Source organism: Marmota marmota, unplaced genomic scaffold (genome assembly GCF_001458135.2).
Source record: "Marmota marmota marmota unplaced genomic scaffold, marMar, whole genome shotgun sequence".
In the NCBI taxonomy this organism is placed as follows: domain Eukaryota; kingdom Metazoa; phylum Chordata; class Mammalia; order Rodentia; family Sciuridae; genus Marmota; species Marmota marmota.
Window position 1 is genome coordinate 5,429,308 of NW_026000001.1, and position 19,830 is coordinate 5,449,137.

A 19,830-nucleotide genomic window follows, 5' to 3' on the forward strand; every position below is an offset into this window, starting at 1 on the left:
TTTTTTTTTTGATCCCTCCTTAGCTTTTCATGCGCTCGTCAATTAAATTACACCCTTTCCCCATAACAGGGGAGCAGTGACAAAGTATGGAGCCCTACCACCGGCGCCGACACCTCCTGCTCCCCGCCATTTATCACCCTTGATTTGATTTTTTTTTTTTTAATCTATCCCTTTTGCTTGGGTTGAGTTGGGAGTGGAGCCTTCATGGGGTTCTGGCCACTGTGCCCCATGGAGAAGCCAGAGGGGAATTGAGAAGGCCGCTTCCCGGCCTGGCATCCGGGGACTGTGGCTGGTCCCTGGAGGTTCTGAGGGGCGGAGGAGGGCTGGGGCAGTGTCTCCTCAGGTGTCAGGAGGGTGCTCGGAGGCCACAGGGATGGGGCCCCCCGCTGGCCTGTGGCTGGCTGGGGGGGAAGGGGCTGCAGGTGTGTAAGCAGAAGGGCTCCATCCGGCGGGAGCAGGTGGCCGCCTTCCGCACACTTGGGGAACACTCCCCTCCCTCTGTGACACCATACCCGCTCCTCAGCACCCCACCTTGTCCACAGGAGGTCCAGAGCTCTGTGGAATCTCCTTTGGTCAGGGTGGGGTGAGGCCAGGAAGCAGGGGAGGTCAGGAGGCTCTGAGCCCGCAGAGCAGGAGAGCTGGCCATCAATGGGGTCACTTGGGCCCTGAGGCCCGCGGGTCTGGCAGTGCTGCGGCAGCCACCCACAGCGCCTAGGACTGTGGCAGGGACCTCGGGCGGCTGGAGGCCTACCTCACCCCCACTCCTGCCTCCAGTGCAGTCCCCCTGCACAGCAGTCCGACTAGCAATCTAGGGGCCTGAGGCTTCTGGGCCCTAGCGACAGGACTGGCATGACCCTGGGGGCGGTCCGTGCCAGCCCGACCTCAGCACAGAGGGTCCCTCAGCTAGTGCCTGGAGAATGGGCCATTCGGAACATTGGACAGAAACCAAAGCGCAAAGTTGTTTTGATTGAAGAGTCGGATTGGCCTGAGATCCAAAACACTGCGAGGCACCCTAAATTCCCTGCCCGTTCGGTGGGACACCCACCCACAAACAGTGTTATGTTTCGCCTCGCTGGGATGGGTGCTCCTGGGGTACTTGCACTCTGCCCTCTGTGTCCCCTCATGTATGGCTCTCCCTGGGTCGCTGGCCATCCTGACCCGGGCACCCATCTGGCCTCCCGTGCCCTAGTGTGGTCCTCCATCTTGTCTCTTCCCCCACATCCCCCCCCCAACTGTCTTCAGCAGGACCCCCTCTTGGGTCCCTCCCTTTGCCATCACCTGAAGACCCCCCCACGCGACGAACACCTGTGTCACCTTGCCGCCTGTGTTGGTCCATCATGCAGCGGCCCTGTGTTTGCCTCAACTTGACCCCTTTAACATGCTAATATTTCTGGCAAAATCCAGTGCTTGGGTTTTGTCTCTAACCTGTTATCGCTCGCAATCCCAATAAAGCATTTAAAATTATTTTCTGAGTTCTTCCCATTTTTACTGGGGAAGGGAGGGAAGGGAAGGGCGAGGATGATTGGGGAGGAACAGGGCAGGGGGTTTGGAGGGGAGGGAAGGCCTCAGAGGTGTGGACCTCTTGGTCCCCCCAAATCACATAAGGACAGGGTGGGACTCCCCCTGAAGCTGGGGGCTGGGACAGTGTCACACCCACTGTGAAGTGGGGGAGGGCTGTGGGCTTTTCCAAGGGAAGAGTCAAGGGTCATCATGCGAACCCCAGGGTTGGGGACGGGGCTAATCACCTGGAAGGGCTTCCCTGCCTATTCCTCTCCTGGACCCCATCCCAGCACACAAAAGGGGGCAGGTCCCCAAGCTCAGGAGGAGGTTGTAGCTGGCACCAGATGCTTGAAGGCTGGTCTGGCCTCTACCCCCCATGGTGGGAGAGGGGCTGGGCAGCCTTGAGAGGGGGTTCCACAGTGAGAAGGAGCCTCCCTATTCTCAGAGTGTCTGGTTGGTGTGGCCTCACACCCTGGCCCTGGGGACTCCACTCGTCTGCTTTTCTTACTGACTGGGTGCTGAGCTGGCACCCAGCTGCGAGGGTTTGCAACGGCATGCACACCGCCCAGGAACTCCTCTCAGACCCCCTTGGGGTGAGCAGTGGTCAGAGGGGGCTGCTGGAGGGGTCAGGGTCAGCCTTGAGGGTGAGGAGGACTGGGGGTTGGATCTAGAAGGCAGCAGGCCCCTCTTGAGGCAGCCCCAACCAGGCAGAGGAGAAGCTGGCGTGGGACCCTGCTCCGTGGGCCGAGGTGGTCTTAGCCCAGCTCCCACCGTTGCCTCTGAGACCCTTCTGGGTCTGGTGGGGTGGAGGCCCAGCCCTGAGCTGCCCTGAAGCCACTTGCAGATTTTCCCCACTAGCCCCACACCAGAATCTCCTGAGGCCCACCTTAGTCCTGACTAGACCATCGTCCTCGGCCCCTGAGCTACCTAGGCCTGAGTGGAACGGGGGTCAGGGTCTCTGGGCTCCAACCCCTGGCCATTTTTCCCCAGGCCTGCTTCTCCCGGACCTGCGGCCCTGGGTCAACTCAATGTTGGCATTTGCTGCACCCCATGCCCTCTCCAGCTGCCCCTGCCCCATCCCAGGGGCTCTCCTGGCAGCTTCCTCACTCCTTCCCCCACCCCTGTTGGCACTGACTTCCTCGAGACCCCATGACGTCCCCTGACCTCCCCCCAATCCTAGGGATAACCCACCCCTTTGCCCAATTCCCTGGGTCAGTCCCGTCTCTCAGCAGCGTCCTCTAGGCTCCCCCTGCCCTCACCGACTGGGCTTCGCCCAGCCCCTCCCAGGGTGTCTAGGACTGCCTAGGGCCCTCTCTGTCTCTTCTCTGCAAATTCTTGGTTTTATCCAGACTCTGCACCCACCATCCATTCATTCACCCACCCACCCCCCACCTGCCTATCTCTCCATTCACTCACCACCCACTCACCCATCTACATATCCACCTATCCACCCACCCATGCACCCACCATCCATTCATTCACCCCCCTATCCACCAAACCATCCACACCGCCAGTCACCTATCTACTGTCTTCCCTCCCTCCTTCCCTCCCTCCCTCCCTCCCTCCTTCTGTCTGTCCCTCCACCCTTCCATCCATCCAACCAGCCATCCAGGCATCTAGCTAGCTAACCACGGTCCACCCATCCACACCAACAGATGGGCACCCCTCTATGCAGGACGCTCCCGGCTGGGAGATGAGCAGCTGCTGTGGAGGGGCCGGGAGGCTCTTTGGAGCTGGGCAGGCCCTGAGGAGAAGCTGACCCTGGAGAAGAGACCTGAAGAGGCGAGGAGGTGTGTGCAGTGTGGGAGGGTGTGACGTGGGTGGGTCCGGACTGTCAGAGCAGTACTGGGGCAGGGTGGGGCTGCAGCAGAAGAGGGGTCCAGTGTAGGTGGTGAGGTCCAGTTGGAACAGGGGCCAGGGGCCAATGCCATTAACCCAGCAAACACAGACCACTCCCACAGTGAGATGTCTGGTAGCCCTCAGAAAGACACACACACATCCTGACTCTGAGTCCCATGAAGGTGACCTTATTTAGAGAAAGGGTCTTTGCAGAAGGATCTTGTGATTAGGTCTTCTTGGACTTAGAGAGGGCCTAACTCAAATGACAGGCATCCTTGGGCCAGAAGAGGGAAAGTTCACACAGGAGCATGGTCACATGAAGCCAGAGGCAAAGGCTGGAGTAATTCTGCCCCAGCCAAGGGATGCCTGGGGTCCCACAAGCTCAGAGAGGCAGCAAAGACCTAGAGCCTTCCAAGGGAGGAAATCCCTGCTGACACCTTGGCCTCAGACTTCTGGTTTCCAGACTGTGAGAGGAGGCATCTGTGTAGCCGTAATCCCCCAGCTTGTGGTCATTTGGGAAAATAATCATACTAGGCGAGATACACCTACTCTGTCCTAGCCCTGTCCCAGGCACCAAGGATTCAACCATGAGCTCCTGAGCAGCTTCTGGGCCCAGGATGTCCACAGACCCAGTGTCCCCAAGCCTACACCCCACCTACTCTGGGGTCCTCTGCCCTCCTCCTCACTCCGCACTGAGCTGGTCAACAAGGCTCCACCAGCCAGTCTGGCTGTGCTCCACCTGGGACCAGAGTGATATGTCCAGAGCCTGCCACTCTCCCCTTGGAACTCTCCATAGCTCCGGTGGGCCCCTGGGTGAAGGCCCTCTGGCTCACAGGAGCCCGCCCGCCTCATTCCTCAGCTACATCCCATTCTCCCCTCCACCTCTGGCCCCTCACGGCCCTCGCATCCCCACCCCCCTGCGTCACAGGCTGCACTCTCTCCAGGCCCTCTGGACGGTCCTCACCCTGCTAACTCCACACACCCTCTGCTGCTCTGGAAGTTCTGCTCCCTGCCAGGCATCTGGCATTTACCCCCTGCCCCTGTCCCCCAGAGATGCTGGTACCCATGGGCAAAGGAAACCTGCTGTCAGGTGGTCCCTGAAATGTTGGAGCTCTCCCTGCAGCCCCCAAAGTAGAGCTGGTCAGAGAGGGTGCCTCCAGGAACCCCGGTACCAGCCCCTGAGCCTGCTCATTCGGGGTCCTCCTGCTGCCGCTTGCTCGCCCGACACCTCCTCTGTGAATGCTCTCCTGGCCTCAGGCACCAGGCCTCATCCTCAAGCCACCTGTGTGTGTCCACCTGTCTGACTGACCCCGGCTCTCAGGGTCCCCACTCTCTCCAGCTGCCCAGGCCTGCCAACCAGGCTGGTACTTCTGCACAGGTGCACCCAGGCTGGGGAGCATCTGGGCCTGGCGTGTGGACCACCGTCCAGCAGCTCCCTTGATCCTGGCCTCTACCTGCTCCGTAGGGCCCTGGCCCTGCCCAGCCCCCTCCTGGCCCAGAGGCCACAGCCTCAGGCCTCATTAGTGCAGCCTCCAGCCTCTCTCCCCTCCCAGCCCAGCCAGCCCAGGCCTCCACCGGCCAGAAACCAAAGAGAAAATGCCTGTTTATGCCAGCTATGCCGAAAGCAAAACAGTTGTGGTTTGTGACCCAAATTTTTTGCCTTTTTTTCAGAACATAACAAAGCCCAAGACAACTCCCTCCCCGCCCCCGCCCTCCCCCAGGCAGACAGAAGCGATCTGTTTACACTGGCTGCAGCACATTCCCGGCCAGCCCTCTCCTCAGTGCAGTGCCCTCGCACTGGGCGCTGGGCACCCGGTGGAAGCGTTGCTGGGCCTGGCCGAAGTGGAGGAGGAGGGGCTGGCAGGGGGAGGCCTGCTTCTTCTGGAGACCCAGAAGCAAACTGGGGTCCACATCCATCTAGAAGCATGAGCAGGAACTCAACCCACCCTGGACAGGGAAGGACAGCCGGACCTCCACGGTCCCCCGTTGTCCTCCACCAAGGGACCCCCTTCACAGGTCTGCTTGGCCCAAGCAGCTACCTCCACTTTACAAGGACAGGTGCCTAGAGCCATGGGGTGATGGGACGCCTCCCCACTGAATGGCCTCTCTCCTCTGCCCCCTCACCCCTTTCTCCCCTCCTGGTCACCCTAAGCTGAAATACCCACTCAGTCCAGCATGGAGCCCAGAGTGGGCACCTCCTCTGCCAGGGGGCTGGCAGCTCCAGAAGATCTTGGGTCTGTGCTGCAGCTTGGCCCGGGGGAAGCCAGTGCCAGGAGCTGGGTGCCGTGGGGGACTTGGACCCTGTTGGAGTCCAGTGGGGGGGGGGCAGGCAGGACCCCAAGATGCCCTGGACAGTGAGAGGGGCTGGGCAGCCTCCCCATCTGCAGACTACCTGTGCGGCCAGCCCTCCAGGGAGGTTGGAGAAAACCTTGCCTTCCTGCTGCACTCACTCGGTGCAGGGCCTCGCCCCTGCCAGCCCCTGTGCCTTCTCTTCCCGGCCTCTCCCTGTGTCCTCCCCTCCATCACTTCCCCTGCTGCCTCGGATGCTGAGAACCCAGGACCTCAGAAGAAGGGCCTCCTGGGCCAAGGGGCCCGAGGCGTCATGGGGGCGAGAAGTGGGTGGGCCTGGGTCCGAAGGGTGTGCAGGGGTTCGTGAGACACAGGGCAGAAGAGCATCTTAGCAGAGGAAGTACCTGGAGGGCCAAGGGCCCCAGTGCGGAGCCAAGAGGCAGAGCTTGATCCTTCGAGGACTCTGAGCAACGGGCAAGGGTTTTCAGGGGCCGAGTGAACCGCTCAGAGGCAAGTTCTAGGAAGCTGTTTGGGTGCCGGGCACAACAGAGCTAAGAAGACTGGGGGTGTTGGTGGGTGGAGGAGGGGTGCGAGGTGGGAGCAGGGGGGCGCTCCTGGGGGGAGGTGCTCCTGTGGCCAGCATCACTGCACGCCTGCAGTGGGGGGTCTCTCCAGCCCTCCCCAACCCAGGAGGGCAGGCCTGGCTCCCAGCTGGGGGAGGGGCAGAGAGGCAGCGCTCCTGCCTCGGGCCCTGGAGGCCGTCTGGGCAGCCCACTGCCAGGCTGGTAGCCCCCTGCGCTTGGCGCTTGGCGGGGAGCACCATTTGGGAAAGGTCTGGCCGCACCTCTGCTCCCCCTCCCCTGCCTTGTCATCCCTGGCTTCCCCTCGATCAGGAACAGATGTGCCTCGGAGCTGGAATTCTAGCTATTTGGTTAGCCAGCCACTCACTGGGAGTTTCTGATAAGGCAAATTGGTTCTCTGCAGAGTTGGTGGAGGGGGAGGAGAAAGGACAGTGGTGCCCACCCCCACCTTTCTCCTGCCTAGAATTCCCCCCAGCTAGGCCCCTGGCCAGCTCCAGAGGCTTCCGGTGTAGCCCCTGGAATGAGCTTCCCCACCCCTGGACCAAATCTCAATTTGGTCTTTAGAACTTGGCTTATAGCTCCCAGACTTGGATCCTCAATAGGTAGAATAGAACCTAGTACAGAGACTTGCACGAATGGATGGGTGGGAAGTGGGAGGATGGATGTGTGAATGTGTGGATGAATGGACAGATGGGTGGATAAATGTGTGGACTGATGGGTGAGTCAATGGCTAGGTGGATGAGTGGAGGGACGAATGGAAAGAGTTTGGGTAGGTGATGGGTGCGTGTTAACTGTACATCAGCCAATATCTACCTGGGTTCTCATTGGAGATAGTCCTAGTGGGGAATGAGGGAAGAAAGCAAAATGACCATAACTTATTGAGTGCTCATTCTCATAGAAAGACCATATGCTAATTCAGGTTGTAGTATTTCCTGTTTCTAAGGTCTGGCACATTTGAAAGATATTTGTTGATTAAATGGAATTTAAAGTGAATATCTATCTGGAACTTGTCTCCAGAGGACCTAGAAGATAATATGTTAATATCCAGGTTGTCAACTGAAATTTATAAAATCCTGCCCCACAAAAGGCACAGAGTCCAGAGAATTTTCTGGGAAAGTTTTTTAAACTCTCCTGATCATTCCTATATTGTGCCAAATGTTTCAAGCATAGAAGAAGGACACAATTCTAATGGATTTTATGTTAGCATAATCCTGATACCAAAACCTAATAATGATAGCACAAAGGCAGAAAATCCTCAGTCCCAGGTCACACGTAAAGATAGATGCAAAAATTGTCAATAAAGGAATTAGCAAATTAAATCCAGCAGTGTATTGAATGAAAGCAATAATACACTGTGACCAAGTAGAAACTTTGTCTCCAAGAATGCAAGAGTGACTCAACATTAAGAAATCCATTAATATCATCACGTTAATAGGCCAAAGGAAGAAAAGCCATATGATAATATTGACAACAAACCTAACAAAATCTAAAATGCACTCCCAGTTATAATGCTATTTAATAGTGTAGGAGTAAAAAGAGACTCTCCTTAACCCAAGAGAAGATTTTGGTCCTCAGTCTCCCATCACCCCCTGAGAAAACATCCCTCATGTCTACCACCATACTTCTTATAGCCAAATTCAAGGGACACTCGTTTTCTTTCCCAGACTTGACTTCTCAGCAGCATTTGCTGCTATTGATCCCCCCACTCCACCCAGAAATTTCTCTGGGTTTCACTTCCAGTATGAGCTAGTCAACTTCTAACAAAACAGCACTCCTGCAGATAGTGATGATAAACAAGCAAACAAAAAGCTACCCAAGGACTCTAGAAAACAAGCAAAGCAGGTTGATTTTAAGGATGAGTCAGGGTTTCTATTGGGAATTCAACGTGGGTATCAGATTTCCTATAGAAATCCTGCCATTTTTCTTCTGGCAACAGAAACCAGAAAAAGGATCCTGGGGCAATCAAAGTGGTTGGAGAGTGAGATGAGAATCCCAAACTTGGCCAGAGAAGGGGGACATCCCAAGTTCCTGGCATGGGATGGTCTGAGAGCAGTTTGAGCTGAGGTGGCACAGTTTGCAGTTGGAGCCTGACCAAGTCCACTTGCGGGCTGAAGCAAAACTCCAGTGCCTGCCAGAGAAGAGCCGCACATGCGACAGTCTCAGCAACATGACCGTCACACGTGCAGGAGATATCCCACACCACACAGCATATGTGAGGGCCAGAACGTATACTCTATTCTCAAGGGAAAAGACAACTGAGGCCAACTGTGATGCTGGAATTATCAAAAAAGGATCTTAAGACAACCCTTATGACTATGTTCATGAAGATAAAGGAAAACATATTTACAATGAATGAAAAGACAGGGCATTTCAGTAGACAAGTGAGACATAGTACACATATCTAAATGGATGTTTAGAAGTGAAAATACAATTTATGAAATTAAGAACTTACTAGGAGGGATTAGCCACAGAATGAAGGCAGAAGGAAGGGTCTCTGAATGTGAAGTTCAATATAATGTGCCCAATGTGAAGAAAGGGGAAAATATTCTAAAAACATGAACAGAGACTCTGGGACATATAGAATAATTTAGCATTTGGGTAACTGGAGAGGAGAAAGAGAAGGAAGCAAAAAAACATTAAAGACGTAATGACTAAAAACTTCCCAATTTGGTTAAAAACACACACTTACAGATTCAAGTAGTTCATTGAAATTAAAGTAGGGTCAGTTTGAAGAAAATCGTGGCTGAGCGAATCAAAGTCAAACGGATGAAATGAAAATTCAAAAGGAAAATCTTGGAGGAAGAAAATGGCCCATGACATAATGGGAAGGATGACTCAGTGATCACAGACTTCTCCTCGGGGACCGTGGGGACCAGGAGACGGTGGCACACACCTGCTGGAGCCTAGAACTTGCTTTCCCTCCTCGGTTGTGGCCAGGGTTCAGTTTCCCTGTCCCGTCCTCTCGAGTTTCCTTTTGGTTCCCCCTTTCCCTAAGGGCCAGTGGGCCTCATATGGACCAGGCACCCTCTACCTTTCCCGTTCCCTGAGTTGGCCTCTGGGTGAGGTCACCCGCTCCCACAGCTTCAGTGATGGAATGCACCTGGAAACCCCAAATGCAGGCCTCCTGCTCCATGGTTGTGCGTTTGTGCAGAGACCCCTGCCTGCTCACCGTGCCGACAGTACCTGAGGCTTTCTGCCTTGGCACCTGCTTTTCCTCCAGGGCTCCCGCTCAGGGAGTGACTGTCCAGCAGCCCACTTGTCGGAGCCAGGATTCTGGGAGCCAGTGCTCTCCTTCTCTCTCGCCTCCCGTCACATCCATCCATCCGGCCAACCTTACTGACCACCAACAAGCCCTCTTCACCTGGAAGTTTCCATGGATGGAGAGCCACCCTGTGCTACCTGCTGCACATCTGTTCAGTCACTTCGTCCCCAAACAGAGCTAATCCTCCCCATTTTGTTGATGGTCAACTGAGAAAGTGACTTGTCAACGGTCACTTCGTTGTTCTTGAGCACCCCGGGTCAGGCACTGGGCCGGGCATCAGTCCCGTAGAGGAGGACAGGCGGGCAGGCTGCCTGCCCCTGCAAACACCGTCTGGAGGGAGACGCTGGCAGCTAACAAGGACTTTAATGAGCTGATTACATAATTATGGGCTGCAGAGAATAACAGGGCCATGGATCTGCCGACTGCAACGCTCCCCACTCCTCCTGTGGTTGAGGGGTGGTGCCCAAATCCTCTTGCCTCCCAAGGCCAAGGCCAGAGATGTTTGTGGACCTGTGCTGTCCAGGCCGTCCTCTCCTTGGCTCCTAGGCATCTCCTCCCCGCCTCCTCCACCAGCTGTGGCTCCCAGTTACAGGTGGAGTGGGGCGGGCAACCCCGCTGGCCGGGCAGCCTCAGAAAGGTGCTCTGAGGGGGATTCCGGGGACCGGCACCAGATTCTCGTGTGTTGACCTAAAGCCAAGGGAGAGCTGTTCTAAGGCTTGGGAGCTCAGGCTCCTGCTCCAGAACCGCCCTTGGGTCTCCAGAGGGCTTTGGGGGTGGGGGTCCAGCCCCATGCTCCCTTTTGGGCAATGTCCCCACCATGAACATAGAGGTGACCACACCTGTTGCCCAGTTCCCCAGGCCCTCCCAGACTCCTGTGTGAGGAGGATTTATCATCACATTTTCCCAGGGGATCCCGGGTGAAAAGCTCTCCGTGTGCACCCCCACAATGCTCTGGACACTCCTGGGGCAGGCCCCGTGCCCACCAGCCCCATCCCCCAGGTGAGAAGACTGAGGCTCCCGCGGGACACGGGCAAGCTTAGGGTCCCTCAGGGCGCCTGCCAGCTGCTAGCTCTCCTCCCCTCTTCTCTGACCCTGGTGCCCCCCACCCCCTGCCACCAGGCAGCTCCTAGACTCGGGCCCAGGAGACACTGCCTCGAGTGGGAAGTGCTGCAGGAAGGGAAGGGAGGCTGGGAGGACGGCAGCTGTGCCTGTGTCGGCTCCGTCCTCAGGAGTCGCTGCTGGCAGCCTCCCCCACGGGGCAGAAGGGTGAAAGAAGAGGTTCTGAGAAAGGGGTGCTTGGTGGCCCGAATGCCTGCCCTGTGCAGGCCGCAGGCCCACGTCTTCTCTCCTCTTAGCTGGACAAGGCCCTCCCACCAGGCCTGGGGCCCCATCTGGACCCTCATAGGGGTCAGGCCTTGTGCGCCCAAGGTGCCTGGGGTCCCCTGAGCTCAGCAGGTGTCAGGCCCTGTGTGCATCCTCTTGGGGGTGAGGATGAGAGGAACTTTTGGCTGCACAGTCCTAGGCTGGAGCCCCTTCTGCTCCTGGGCTTGACTCTGGCAGCACAGGCCAGCAGGACGGGAGAAGCTGCTCAGTGGGACCTGGCCTGGGACCCAGCGTCCCCTGCCATGCTGTGCTCCCTGGAAAGCACAGAAAGGAGACAGGAAGCTCAGGGGTTCCCCCCCCCCATTCCTGGTAACTCTTGCCCACTGCAGGCTCCAGGGAACGCCTTGCAGCAGCACTGGGATCTGGAGGCTGATTCCCTGTGGCGGTCCAGGGAGCTGGAGGCCACCACTGAGAGCTGCTCCCGAGAAAGCGCCTGGGCAGCCCCTGCAGCTAGGGTTGTGGCTCCTGCTCGCTCTGCTGGCCATCAGCAGGGCATCAGGTTTGCACGGGGGTGGGCAGTGCTCTGGACCCAGATCTGGGGAAGAGAGGGACCTGGCACAGGAATAGGCACGTGAGATGGGCTGCCGGGGGACCTCCAGCCTGGGTGAACAGGAGACAAAGGTAAAAGGGTGAGCCCTGGAGTACGGGCTCTGCTGCAGAGAAATGCACACCCTGACTGGAGGGGTCCAGATAGGGAAGAGAGAGCTGGCGAGCCCCCTGAGAGAGGTGGAGTTCAACCTGGAGAAGTGGGGAGGGGTGCAGAGAGCACAGGTCCCTGGGGCAGGACAATGTTCCCACCAAGGCCACCTGACAAATGGCAGTGGCTGTGTGGGGGTCCAGGAGCAGGTGTGGCAGTCTCCAGGCCTGTGGGGTTCACCCTGAGAAGCAGGGCCAAGGCATTGGCTGGCCTCACTGGTGGAGCATCGAACGATCAATCCCTTGAAACCTGGACCCTGCGGTGCGTTTTTTCCATATTGTGTGTGGGGAGGCTCCCCTGTGCAGGGAGCGTGTGGAGGCTTGAGTTACAAGCTCAACCGACCCACGCAACACTTGAATTGCAAGGACGACCGAACAGCCGTCTCCCTGGAGAAGGGCGGACTCCCCAGCTCCTGCAAGACGAGGGGCCATGGAGTCGGCCCGTGGTGGTAGCTTTTGAGATTTCGAGCAGAACTCATGCATTCCCCTGCCCCACCCCGATCCAGGCGATTCCCCAGTCCCTGCAGACCTTTCTGAGAAGTTGGTGTCGAGATGGTGACGAAGGGGAGTTTTCCATGGACTCTGCGCATCGTTGGAGGGATATTATTTCCCAAACCCTCAGAACGGGGTCCCACCCACGGAAAAGACCCTTCGGATGTGCCACGGGAGCAGCGTGTTTCCACGATGACCCTTTCATGTGGCCATCATTTCAGACTTACAGACAAGCTGTCCCCACCTGAGCCCGGGTCTCCACTGGTAGCACCTTGCATGGCCGTCCTAAGTTTCTGGCAGCTGAGACCCTTGACCATGAGGAAAAGCCCAGGCTGCAGGTGGTCGGCACCTCAGCTTCTGTCCCTGTCCTCTTGCCACCTAGGACCCTGCCAGCGCTAGGTTCATTCAGGCATCTTTGTTCTCTCTTGAATGGGTGGATCTTAACATCACAGAGTCTGAGAAGAGGGCCCAGGGCCCGCAGTGCGGCTCATCTTTACGAGATCACTGCTGCGCTGTGGGGCAGCGAGTGAAGAGAACCTACCAGAGCATCCCTCCCACTGCCGCCGCAGAAGTTCCCACGGCCTCACGTGCGTTCTCCTACAGGCCGAGCGCACACCGCCAGCCACCACCCGAATACAGAGGCAGCATAGGCATCTGGGCGCCCAGCAAGCCACAGAGACCCGCAGAACGTGGAGCGATGCCACCGTCCCCTGCACTTGTTTGGTTTCGAAAAGCCTCGTTATTTCTATCAAGATATGTCACTCTGCAGTGGGTTTTTGTTTTGAATTTAAATGAGTTCATTTATCCTGCTTTAAGTTTCTCTTTAAAAGTCTGACTTAAAGGTCCCGATTGCGACTTCTAACACGGTATACACTAATGGGTACAATCTCACATCAACAAAAGACCTCTTTCTGGGTCCTCAGTAGATTCTAGGACTGTAAAGGGGTCCTGAGGCCAGAATGTCTGAGAGCTGAGGCCTCAGAGCCTGGGCTCCAGGGCCACCGCTCTGCCGCGGGGCCGGCTTTCACTGTTCTCAGTCCTGGCGTGCTGCCCGGCTTCCCCATGCCTCGGCGTTCCTTGTGTGACAGAGACCCCAGGAGCACAGGGTCACGCAGGACGAGCCGTGGGAAGAGCCTGGGGCCACGCCATCCAAGAGCAGCAGGACAGTCCTTAGGCAAGGGCAGGAGCTCGTGAGGGCCACAGAACACTGCCCAGAAAGTCCAGAGCGCCCAGGACCCCCTCCTCACCCAGGCCCAGCTTCCTGTGGCCACTGTGCCCCTAGGTGAAGCCCAGAGTCCCGAAGGGCATGTTCTGTGCACAGGACAGGTGTGTGATGGTGGGTACCCAGCACCACAGGAGCACGCAAAGTCGCTTCCCTGTCCTCGGGCTGCACCTGCCCATTCCCCCATCCTCGGCCCCAGCACCACCATCTTTTACTGTCCCCTTGGTCGCCTTCTGTGGATCATGGAATGAGACTCAAACGGCCTTTTTATCAGATTGGCTTCTTGCACTGGGTACCACGCGCTTAGGGACCCCAGGCCACTTATGGTTGAGAACTAACTTCTTCTCAGCCCTAAACGGCACGCCCCACATGGACGTCCCCCTGTGTGTCTCTCCACTCGCCCACGAAAGGCATCCGGGCTGCTTCCCGTTTGGGTGACTATGAATAAAGCCGCCACAAACATTTGTGCGCAGGTTTTGGTGTGAATATTAGTTTTCTCACTAGTCTAATTTTATTTCAAATTTATGAACAAGTCATCTCAAGATGATTTTGATTTGCAAGACAACTCCCCTTCGTTCCTTCGAAGATCTTCTTGGGTCCGAGCTGACCGGCGAAGCCTGCCCTGCCCACGTGCCCTGCTGTGCTGCTGATGTTCCCCGGGTGGACAGTCGGGTCCATTTCCAGACTGTTTCTCCTGGTTGACCTACATCTCCAGCTCTGCACTGTGACCAGCAGTTCTAACCGTCGCAGGCCTAGAACACAGCATTTGCTGTTTTCACTGCCTTCTGTTTACAACATCCTGGTAAAACTGGCCTGACTTCTTTAACCCCCCACCCACCTACTCCTGGCTCAGACCCTGCTTGTCGTGAGCCCACCTGCACCTGAGATTCGGAGCAGGGCCGACCCTGCGTCGTCACCCATTGGAGCAGTCTTTGGGGTTTTGAACTTTGTCATTGAAGCAGATCCTACACTTCCGAGCTCCCCCTGTGACCGGCACTGAGCCCGCTGCAGCTGAGCGGGCTCTGGCTGCAAGAGGGGCCAGGGGGGCTCCCGCCTGGTCCCTGCAGAGCCGTCGGCCTGGTACTCTGCTTGGGGCCTCTCTTGGCCGGCCACCTTTGCCAAGGCACACAGCTGCCACTTGCCCTGGCTGGGCTCCCCTCCTGAGATCCCTCCTGTCCCCTTCCTATCAGCTGACTGGGACTCTTGTGGCCGTGCCCTGCTGGGCTGGGCTGGACAAGTCCTGACCTACAGGGTCCTGCCTCAGGCCTTCTTCCCTCCTCCTGTTCCCAGTTTCGTCTCAGCGTCCCTCCACAGTTAGGCCTAATGAGGCACTGACCACTGCCTAGACCTCAGGCGGGAGGCGGAAACCCACCTCTTCCATGTCCAGGGTCCAGTCAACAGTGGGGCTGTGGGCAGGAGGGAGAGGCTGCTGGGGCCTTCACACAGGCCTCCCCTGCAGGCCCAGGTCCCCTGGCTGCAGCCTCCTCACTGGGAAGGTCTGCCCAGGTCCTGCCCGGCAGGACCCCTCTTCTGCCCTCACAAGGAGCCTGGCTCTCGATGGCAGCACCCTCCGAGCAGCTGGACCCCACAGCATTGGTATATGTGCTGGGGCCATCCTCCTGGACACACCCCAGCCTCACCTGGCCAGGAGGAAGCCAAGGAGGGGGCAGCATGTTGGGTTCCTTGAGGATGGAACAGCCCAGCTCCAGGGCCACCACTGAGGCCGCTATGTCCTGGGGACCCTGGTACCGGGGACCCCAGCCCTCCCACACTTTAGGGAAAACCAGCTGTTTCCTGTTTGTGTTCTTTCCCTGCGCCACAGCCGAGGGTCCCCGAGCACCCCGCGAGACGGTCACTCCCTGACCTGCAGGGCCTTCTGTTCTGAGAAGAAATTTAATCACTTTGTTTTCTTGGTTTAGGTTTTGCTTTTTAATAAAAAAAAATGACCCTGTTCTGCTGCAGCCCGGGGCCCTGTGACGCGGCCTGCACGACAGGCGTCGCTTCTCCAAGCTCTGCTCCAGCCGCCAGTGCTGAGTGAGCCAGGAGCTCCCAGGGCAGGGTGGTGGCCTGGGGACGTAGGCCTGGCCACTGCCAGGACAGGGCGCTGCTGTGGGGGAGGCCAGGGAGAAGCCAGGGGCTGCCCTCCACCCTGTCGGCGGGGTTCCAGCCACACCCTGGCCCCTCCAGCCTGGGGCAGCCCTGGGGAGCAGGCTCTGAATGCCCAGCAAGGCCCAGGGGTCCTGGCAGGGGGGGGAAGGGGAAGGGGTGCAGGGCTGGAGGGACTGGGCCACCTGACTTCCAGTCGGCCCCTGCTCACGTCGCCCACTTCCTTTCCTCTACCAGGAGCGGGAGCCCAGGGAAGATGGACGGACCCCACCCCTGCTTCTTGGCTGATGTCCTTCTCTGCAAGGCCCTGGCAGCTGGGCTGGAGCTCTCGGGCCCCAGGGTCCTGGCTCAGATGGGGAGGGCAGCTGGGGCCTTCTGCCTCTTACTCAAGGACCCCTGGGTTCTGCCCTCCTGTGGCTCGAGAATCTGCCACGTCATGGGGGGCCTGGATAGTAGTGGGCTCCCCTCCTCCATGGTGCATCGAAGGGTTTCGGGGCCCAGCGGCACCCAGGAGAGTCACAGCCTCACTCTGAGAGCTCCAAGAGCCCTGCCCACAGCACTCCCTGCAGTCACCCAGGGCCAGAGGCAGAGAGCTGGAGAGGAGCTGTGGAAGGAGTGCTCGGGGCTGGCGCCACTGGGCTGAGGGCTCCTCTGGAGAGGGTGAGGGAGGGCCGGGAGGAGGACGGGAGCACAGGGGAGGGAGGGGCTTCCAGGGAGAGGAAAAGAATGGGCTCAAGGGGCTGGCGGCATGGGTCACCTGGTGTCAAGAGGTTGGTTGGGGCTCCAGCGCCAGCCTCTCTCCTCCCACGCCGTTCTGTTGTGGAAGAAGAGCATCTTGTCACTGCCTTGGTAGCCGGCTTCCAAACCGCCCCAGGAGCCTCGCAGCGGAGTCTCCCCTCGAGATGCACCCCCTTGTGCAGCCTCCTCCAGTTATGAAGACCCAACTGTGTCTCCAGTGGTGGTGGGTGACTTCTGAGTCGGGGGCATAAGGACGGTGTCCTCTTCTTTCCGTCTCCAGCTCACACGCTCTGGAGGAAGCCAGCTGCTACGCACGAGGCTGCCCAAGCGGCCCTGTGCAGAGGCTCACGGGAGGAACCAGGCCCCTTGCCCACAGGGGCACCACGTGCCGGGGAGGGGGGTGAGCTACCTTGCTCCCTTGGAAGGAGCTGTACCAGTCCAGGGGGGGCTTCTGTGGCTGTGGCCCTGGCTGAGAGCTTGACAGCAGCCCCTGGGGAGACCCTGGGCCACCACAACCCAGCAAAGTTGCTCCTGCACCCCCGACCCCAGAGGCTGAGGTCACGAACGCTTAGCTCCAAGTCTTTATTGGGTTACATTTTGGGGTAATCCAGCAGGTGGTGACGGATAACTAATACAGTCTCTGGCAGGTCTGAAGTAGAAACTTCTAGAAGTGGGGGAGGGGCGGTGGGAGAAAGACATGAGCACGGGAGCAGAGCAGGGTGACGAAGCTGAGGGGCCGACCTCTGCAGGCCTGCCCCGAGTCTGCCTGGCTCGGCCTCTGCCGCTGGGTGTGGGCCAGGTCCACCCCTCCCATGCAGCAGAGCTGGTGTGTGACAGAGGCAGACAGCCAACATCCACACAGGGACAAGCAGTGTGCCTCAGGGACAGCAAGCAGGGTGACAGAGGGGCTTGGCTTGAGGCCTGGGCCCATGAGACCACTAGGGTAGCCCACAGATGGTCCCGAGGGGCCGAGTCCCCAGAGGAAGAGTGGAGGAGCCCAGTGGAACACAGCTCAAAGGGGCTCCAGCTGGCAGCTGGCGCTTGCTCAGTCCTGCTGTGCACCTGTATGTTGGCCCCTCAACACCCGGGCCCAGTTGTCCTCGGGCCAGGCTGGATGGTCTAGGCAGAAATATACCCACCTGGGCCTTTCCATTTGGCCACACTTCCTGGATGGCATTCAGGGAAGGGGCACCCACCAATCCACCCATGCAGCTACCCACCCATTTATTCATCTATTTACCCATCCATCACCCACTTACCCATCCATCCATCCATCCAACATCCATCCATCCATCCAGGTATCCACTCACCACTATGTAACCATCTACCCGTCCACCCGTCCATCCTTCCACACATCCCCACCACCCATACACACACACACACACACACACATTCATCATCCACTCATCTACATATCTTTCACTCCCCTACCAAGCACCCAGGTGGACATCTGGGGGGACGTGTCCAGGCAGGAGCAGTAGGTGTGAAGCCCCATAGGCAGCAGTGTGAGTCTCTGGGGAAGGAGGCTGCAAGCAGGGGTGGTCTGCAGGCATGTCTGAGAGGCCCAGGGGAGCTGCCCAGGAAGAGCCCACAAGCCTGAGAAAGGTGGGACTGGGGCCAGTGGGGAGCCTGGCTTAGGTGTTAGGATCCCGTGTGGCCGTGTGAGCAGACCAAGAGGGGCCAGGGCCAGAGTCAGGAGATGAGGGGTCCCTGGCCCAGCAGGAAAGCCACTGTGGCCAGGTGGGAGGGAAGAAGACAGGCGGTCAGATCAGGATGGGGTGGAGGAGCTGAGCAGCTGCAAGAATTCAAGACCACCGCCCCGGTCTGCAGAGCAACTGGAGGAATGGCGAGGCCAAGGAGAGGGGCACGTGGGGCTCAGGGCGGGCCTGCATCCTGCAAAGGGCTCAGTCCTGGTGCTGGCTCTGCCCTCCCCAGGCAGCCGCACCCCTTCCTCCTTCCTAGGGCCAGCCTCTTGGGCATCACAGGGGCTCTCTGGGCCTCTTGGGCAGTCCCGTAATCAGCCGCACCACCAAGGGCTGACCAGGTCCCAGACTCCCGGCCATGCTGTGCCTCGGAGCAGAGGCACAAGGGTGCCTGGGCAGAGGACAGTGGGGGCCAGAGGCAGGGGGCTGCAGAGATGGCTTGGGCTGAGCCAGGGTGGGGAATTCTCAGGGGGAATTTGGGGGACCGGATGCACGAGCCCAAAGGCTTTTTGACTCCGCAGCTTCAGTGAGGCCGGGAACAAATCACCTTTCTCCCTGAGCAGGGAATGACCCAGGTGTGGCTTCCATTCCGGTATCTGGAAAACAGCTGCTTTTAGAAGCTCAGAATTTCCCAGGGAAACTGCTCTGCAGAGGAGGGAGCAGGGCACGGTACAGGGCAGCGTGGGGACTCAGGCCCAAGCCCATACTGCCCCTTCACCCAGGGCCCTTCCCCCTGATCCCAGGCTCAGGCTGGGCCTGCAGGAAAGAGCCTGCCAAGGAGTGGCCGGTCCCCTGCCGACAGCCTACAGCCAGGTTTCTATAGCACCAGTGACTGGACCTCAAGGCTCTGGAGAGCTGGTGGGCTAATCCGGGCACTAATCCTAGCAACAGGTTGGGTCCAAGCCACACCAGGGCTGAGAGACACTGAGCAGGCTCTGGAGACCCTGCCGCCTGGGGGCGGGACCTCTATGGCTAGGCTGGTCTGCATCCTGGCATTGGGTGGGGGTGGTCCGAGGAGTAAACCCTGCCTTTGGCCCCTTTCTGTACCACCTGGAGACGGCCTGGGGTCCCTGTGGCTGGCTCAGCTGGCAGTTGTCAGGATTAGGGGAGATAATCAGGTGGGGGAGGCCTTACCCTGCAGGCTGACTCCCTGCTGTGAGCAGGCAGAGACCTGGGGGCTTTGGGGGTGGGCTTGGGAACCTTGGTACACTCACTGGGGGGCCCATGCTGGGGTAGGGTGGCCTCAAAGACCCCAAAGTGGGCCACTGGGACCCTGAGCAAAGACAGAGCTCTGGAGGCCTAGACTCAGGAGGCCCCGGCACGTGGAGCCCTCTGCACCCTGCCTCACAGATGGCTCTGGGACCACCCGTGGGCCTCGACCTCCCCCACATCATTTTTTCATTTGATGATGATCAGAAAGTAGTGGCTCTGCCTGACCTGGCAGTGGAACTGCATCACAGACCCCAGCGGAGGAGGTGGTGGCCTGGCAGTGTCCAGGAGTGGGGCCAGGCCTGGGCTGGAGCTGCTGGCTCTCCCGCAACCTAGCATGTGACGTGAGAAAGTCACTCACCTGAGGGCTGGGGTTGTGGCTCAGGTGGTAGCGCACTCTCCTGGCCTGCGTGCGGCCCAGGTTCGATCCTCAGCACCACATACAAACAAAGATGTTGTGTCCACCGAAAACTAAAAAATATATATATATTAAAAAATAATTCTCTCTCTCTCTCTCTCTCTCTCTCTCTTTAAAAAAAAAGAAAGAAAGAAAGTCACTCACCTGAGACAGACTCTTTCTGCCTATAACAAGACCGTCCTGACCATCTCAGGAGGGAGGCTGTGGACACCCTACTGTTGGGGGTCGCAATCCAGTCAAGATGGCGCCTGGCACTTTGCCAGGAGGAGTCGTTTGTGAGGCAACGCCACCGAGCCATTAAGATGGTGGGGACTCCTCATTGGCTGACTGCTGTATCTGGATGATGCTAATTGAGTCAAGCTGGGTGTCATCGGTTAGGTATATATACCTCT